The following is a 6,831-nucleotide window of genomic DNA, read 5'->3' as shown; positions in this document are numbered from 1 at the left end:
GTGCTGGAGAGCTTCTCCTGCTCTTTGGGAAGAAGATCCAGGCGGCAGCATTCTCAGGACAGCAATATTATTTGACTCATTTTATTGATTGCATTTGAAGACTAGTTTTTTGAGCATTGCTCCAGCCTGTGTGATGTTATTTTATACCATCTTGGAAAAATTGATTGTGAGGAACATAACAGGGAATTACCAGCGTGAGCAGGAAGTTCCTTGAGCAGCAGCTTATCCCCATCCTCAGACCAACTGAGCCCATGCATCATTTCAGGTCTTTTGCATGGTACAAAGTGCAGAGTTTTCCACTTGTGTCTATAACTTTATTAGTATGATACTCAGAACTTTATAAAATTATATGTTGAAGTCTGATTATACGTAGCAGAAATACTGATGTTTTATGGATTCTCTAGGAGGCTGAAAGTTCTGGAAGAGATATCTGTACTTGCATCTATTGTGTGTGTGTGTGTATATGTATATATAATATATATCTATGTGTATATGCACAGACATTTAAGAGCTGCTCTGGAAGTAATGCGTGCTGTTTCATTGAGTTGGCCAGTGATGTGTGAAGCAGATGGTGGTGGTACGGCAGTCAAGGCTGACCCTTCCCAGCAGCATTCTGTTACGTTTTGTTGCTGTGTGACAGATGGCAGCAGAGGGGCAGTCTGACAGAATGGTGTTCGATGTGGAAGTGCATATGAGGCAAAGGTGTGTCTTGAATTCCTCTGTGTTGAAAAAAAATTGCACCTGTTAATGTTCAGTAGTTTTGTAGCTGAGAATTTGGTCTACCAACTAGTGTTACTCTGCTCTTTGTCTCTGTTGTAGTTTCCATTGAAATAAATAGGAGGCACTACCTTTGGAGCAACCTCCAAATATCTGCATAGAAACTGAGTAATGAAAGCACTCCTCTTATAGAAACATTGGCTGTAGTGCTGATGAACTCTAGGAGCACAAGGGTGCAACCAATGTATGACCGCTTGCTTGAGAAGCAGACTTCTTGCTAAGTCGTAGTATTTCAGTGCAGACCCTAAAAAAAGTAACATGTTCTTGCCTGTGGCGTACAAGAACGGCAGGAAATGAAATAGCATCTGCAGTACTTTGAAGCCTTTTGGCTGCTGGAATGGAATTTTTCATATTGCTTGTGTTTAGAGTTCAGTGAGGGCTCTGGATGCCTTCCCAGAGTCACATATCTGCTGGTCCTTGGTTACTAAGTTGGTGTGTCGGAGCTGAGGAGGAGGGATGTCACATGAGTTGAAATGTAACCTCTAGCAAAATTTGAGCCTTCGGTGATAGTAGTGCCAAGTAGCTCACTTCTGAAAATACGGAGAGTGGTTCTGTTGTTGCTGTGGGCAGCAAGCACAAAGGCATCCCTAAATAGCTGAGTTGGGTACTTCACTGCCTTCCCACTGCAGTGCATTTCCTGATTTTTGTGGGGTCGTAACTCTTGTACGGTAGTGACACTACTTGCTTTTTAGTTAAGTGTTATTATTGGTCAATTGCTGGTACTGAGTGCCACATAACAATAAATTCTAAGACATTTGATTAAATTGCTTTATGATGTACCAAGCGCTGTCAGTATAGTACATATCCTTGTTCTGAGGTGAGCTCTTAAATTTAGAGCAGTTAGCAAAGCCATTCGGCTCACCATTCTGTGACTGTTTATTATCAATAGATTTGCATTTATGTATCTCGGTTCCAACAAACTCCTTTGCAGGGTTTCAGGAGTGACTGGCTAGATGGTGCGGGTTGGTGTTCTCATAGACTTCATTAAGGTCACCCCCTGGGATATGTTTAAGGATGAGGGAGCTCTTTCCTGATTTGTGTCCTCAGCATCTTTATAGGTTGTTAAATGGAAGTGTAGAGAAGGTAAGTCTAGCAACACCAAGCGTATTCCTCATGTAATATTCAACATGCTGTACAAGCTTTAAAAGAACAGTGAAATAATTGGTTCCTATTAGACTTCATATGATAGGAAAAAAAAACAAAAACATCTAGGAACAACATCAAAATTATAGTGAAATTAAATTAGAAGAAAGAAGGATAAAACTGAAGCCCAGATGCTTAGTGTTTCCCCACTTCCAATGGAAAGATTCTTCCTGTTGTTGAGTTTTGTGTGGTAGTATAGGATATAAGTGGATGTCAATAAATGCTGCATATTGCTTATTGTGATCTTTAATTTTATTATTTAAAGAACTGCATAAAATACATGCCTACTGAATGAAAAATGGCTGCTAGAGGATAGGTTTTGGAAATGAATTTAAAACTCAGAAATAATAACATTTTCTATATACTGCAATGGTTGTGAGGATATGCTCTTGCCAAGCTTTGCACAAGCCTTACTATTTATGCTAGGGGTTAAATAATTTTTTTATTATTTTTAATTCAGCTTCCATTTGAAATGAAGCACTTTCACCTAGACATTCCTAGGGGGAATGAAATATATTTACCATAATTTAACTGTAGTTTAATTTCCTTTGGTACACAGTAAGCCAATGATCTCTGGAGAATGTGCTGCTGTTTAAGAGGCTTACAAACAGAGGAAAGCATTAAATAATCACACAACTTGCAGATATTTATGGTTACAGCGGGATCAGCTGACATACAGGATGGTTTCTGTTGTTTTCCAATCAGCTATTGAATTAATCCAGAGTGTGCATGTATATCCAGGCTGCTAGGCTGCAGCAGTCCCAGAGGATGTGGTGTTTTGGCAGGACTGAGCTTGTGGCAGTTGGAAATCTGTCTGGAGCAGGAAAAATGGCGTTGGCGGTACTCTGCCTCGCTGTGATACTGCCTCAGTGATGCCACTTTGACCTGTAATGCCATAGGGCATCTCCACGCTCACCTCATCAGAGCATGCCACAGGTGGGGGCAGGCACAGAGAGGATGACGACGGTACTGAGGATAGCAGCCACTTTCTGGAGTGCTTGATCTCTAGGCTCAGCTGGTGGGTGATGGATCAGAACTTTAGGGAATTGTGCTTTGAGACTTGCAGGTGATGGCAATTGTGCGTTGCTGAAAGTCTGTGCTCCATCTCTGGAGGCGGTCAAGGCAAGGTTGGACAGGGCTCTGGGCAGCCTGATCGGGTGGCTGGCAATCCTGCCCATGGCGGGGGGGCGGAACTGGATGATCTTTAAGGTCCCCTGCAACCTGAGCCATTCTGTGATAGATACATATTCACCAACCTTTCCCAACAGCTTGCAATCCTCCCTATCATCTGTCAGGAAGAAACCAATCTCAGCTAAATATAGCCTGGGTTTGATCGGATTGTCCCCTTCTCCAGCACGACCGCCGCTCTGGCTGTTCAGAAAAGGGACTGAGGAAATGAGTGAGCTGCAATATTAATGCGGCGACTTCCATGTGCCGAGGCAGTGCAGAGATTCACGCACTGTTCTTCAGCACCGGAATTCAACCCCCAGCCTTTGCCAAAGCTTTATTTTTATTTTGTCTTCATCTGATGCTGTCGAGGTTGTCCACGTTCCAAAAATGGATGAGTTTTAGCAATGGTTAACAGTTTGTGATAGGAAACCAGAAGACTGAGGCTTCTAACACATTCAGAATGTTTAATTTCCCCTCCATCTGATGATAATAATTTAACATGTTAAAAAAAAAAGAATACAATACAAAATTGTGGTTTTTAAAAAGCCTCCCACACACCTTATGGAAATGAAATAGTGTGTAGGGCTGGCACCATGTGTGTGTTCAGTGAGGGTGATCTTCAGAAGCACGTTAAATTTAAGAAAAAAATAAAATGAAAAATTAATCGTAGCTGTCTTACCCAAACAAACTGCTTTCCTAATATTTTCCTTGTGCCCATTAGGCAGCTATGCCGTTTCTGTTTAACTAAAAAGTTCCTTAGGGTGATATATCTGTAAAACTTAAATATTTGTTGATTTGTGTAGGGAGGTTCTATTACAGGAGCACAGTGTGATGGTGGGACTTGAAATGTGCCCAAGTGAAGATGGTGCCTGGTGGAAAGTTTTGGAGCTGCAGCTTTTTCATGCCAGAACGTATATAGTGGTATGGTCTGCTGTGTGTTTTTGTAAGGCCAGATGATCTTTGTGGCATAAAGAGCTAGCTGGAAGTCTGGCTTCCCAAGCAGACCTGGCATTCTACCAGGATGCATACTGTGTTTTGCAAATTCACAGAGCAGGCTGACGTGGAAGACATGCTGTAGAGAAATGTGGGAAATCCTATCTGCTTCCACATACAGTAAATGTGGGGAGGGGAAGCAAAAAACCTCACACCTTCTGAGATGTTTCAGGAAGCTGACTGATAAACGTACTGGAAATGCTTTTTTGCTGTCCTTTTTTTTTTTTTTTAACCAAACAAAAATGTAAGAAAACTAGCAAAAACCTATTTTTAATGGTGGTAGCAGTGCTGCAAAATGGGAACACCACATCTGTCAGTTAGAATAGTAAGTATTCCCATTCTGACTGCCGTGGTAATTATTTTAGCTTTAAATCTCATCATTAAAAACACACAAGCAGTGGGAGGTGAAACTGCAAAATCTGCAAAACAGAGAAAATGATGAAGCTGAGGGATGCAGCCCTCATTTCCTACAACCACTCATCTTAAAATGCTGCCCATTACGCAGCAGAGGAAGTACTTAAGTGCAGATTGCTGCTCATCTCCTTTATTCCCAGAGGGTACGTGTGGATGCTGAATACCCATACATCGTTTGTAGATATCTTTTCTTTTGGCCTTGCAGTAAATATCTTGAAATAGGGAAAGTTTAAATTTCGTAGTTAAAATTCACTCATTTTCTTAATTAAAAGAACAGCATTACTCATGGAGAAACCTTTTGAAATCTGAGTTGATATGGAGATCACCTTCTAGCTGCAAAGCTTACAAATGTAATAAAATGCAGGGGAGGATTCTTTCTAAATTGCATTTGGAATACAAGAATCGGCAGAGATGTACATGCATCTTTTTTGTCTCACTGTGCACAAAATACACAATGCTGGTATTTCATTTAGGAGCGTTGTCTTGTAGTAGAGAACCTTTATGATACAGGTAGACTGTAATGAAGGATTTTATTACAAAGAAGCTTCTCAATGATACTGCTTTACTGTGTGTACTCTGACAGGCTTCATTCATAAATCTCTTATACTAACAGCATTTTATGATGTGTCGTTATAGAAGCACTAAAAAGATATGGTTCCTGTGAGCAGATTTTGCAAGAAAAAAATAGAATTTCCTTAAGAAGATAGTAAAGTACAGAAAGCCAGAAGTATGCTATTTCTGCATAGATTTGTGTATAGAAAGCATCTCCAGGAAGACAAGATGGGATTTTATCTCTGTAGGTATACACCCATTCTTAAGGTATTTTTATCACGTACTGCAATCTAATGTTAGATCCCATAGGGGGGATTTTGCACGTTCCTTTCTCATTTCAGTTAGGAAATTAAATCCTGATAAGGTCCTATATGATGCCTCTTATCGCTCTGCAGAAGAACAATTTAAAGGCCAGAAAGATGTATGGTTTTTCATCTTTATGAACCAATTCTGATCCACTGGACTTGTTTTCCTGCTGTTGTTTTCAGGAGGTCAGCAAATGCTTTGGCCAATACTCACTTAAATTACTGCTAGCCTTCAGATGCAGGAATGCTTTGTTATATCTAGAGTACACAACTGAAATATTGCATGAAAACCATCCACGTTCTAATAATACAAATAGGACTTGGTTTTCTTTCAGCTTTCTCATTAGTTGCTTACGTGAATGGTGAATAAACTACAGATGAGAACTGATAAGAAAACATGCTTTGCAAGGTGGGACATCAGATGCAATTAAAAAATTGACTGTACTGAAAAGGAGCAAACTGTGGATGTTAGGATTCTGAGATGCCACTATGAAAGATAACACAGGCTTGCCATCCCTGACAAGAGCTCCGATGGTTAGTCTGAAATGTCCATGTCAGCACTCACCAGTCATCTTGTGTGAGTATAAAATGCAAGAAAGAATCAAGTATCAAAGGTGCTTGATAACTGAAAGTCGAAATTGATAATCCAGTGTGAGGCTGGCGGTATCCCCTACACTATCTGGCTACACCTACCTAGTGCAACAGCCACCCTAGTCATGCTAGGAGTAAGGTAGACGTGTGTCCTGCTTATTTGTATTCAATTTCATCTTGCACTTGTGTTTCCTTAGTATTCTCCGTCTCTCAGTTACTTGGTTGCACCTTTGGTTTTTCAACCTTTCTGATCTTATTGTGAAATTAATCCCTATTTTGCCTTCTAAAAATAATGTGGCGGATGCCACGGAGACAAATACCTACCAATGGATTCAAATGTATGTCTTTAAGATAAGATCTTTAAATATAATCTGCCTGCAAGTATTATGCTTTTGGTCATTTGGACATAAAAGTCTCTTATAAGAGAATTTTCTACTCTGGAAAGTGAATAAAGGGAATTTGGAGATGATGGATGAAAATTACTGAGAAGCAGAGAGAATCATTTCGTGATCGGGAATTAAAGTAATGGCAATAAAGCTTTACCTGCGGAAACAACAGGGATACAGATTTGAGGTACTGTGTCTTGTAGTAATGAATCAGTATTTGTGAAGATGAAAAGAAGAGCCTGAAGGTCTTCTAATTTCTGTGTTGGGTCAGAGAATCAGTGGGGATTTCTAGCAGGCAAAATGCAGCAGTGAAGAAGTTTAAAAGCTGCAAGTTTAGACAATGTAAGGTGCTGCCTAATGCAAAGAAGATATTTTTAAAAACAAATTAGGCAGCAATCTGGAGAACTGTTTCAAGGAGAGATGCAGATATGATAGTTGTCATCTTTCCACTTCATATTTCACATTCTCATTGCGTCGGGCAAAAAAGGACCTATGATTTG

Source organism: Lagopus muta, chromosome 8 (assembly GCF_023343835.1).
Source record: "Lagopus muta isolate bLagMut1 chromosome 8, bLagMut1 primary, whole genome shotgun sequence".
Classification (NCBI taxonomy): Eukaryota; Metazoa; Chordata; class Aves; order Galliformes; family Phasianidae; genus Lagopus; species Lagopus muta.
The sequence above is the reverse complement of the archived record's forward strand: the minus strand, read 5'-3'. Positions refer to the sequence as shown.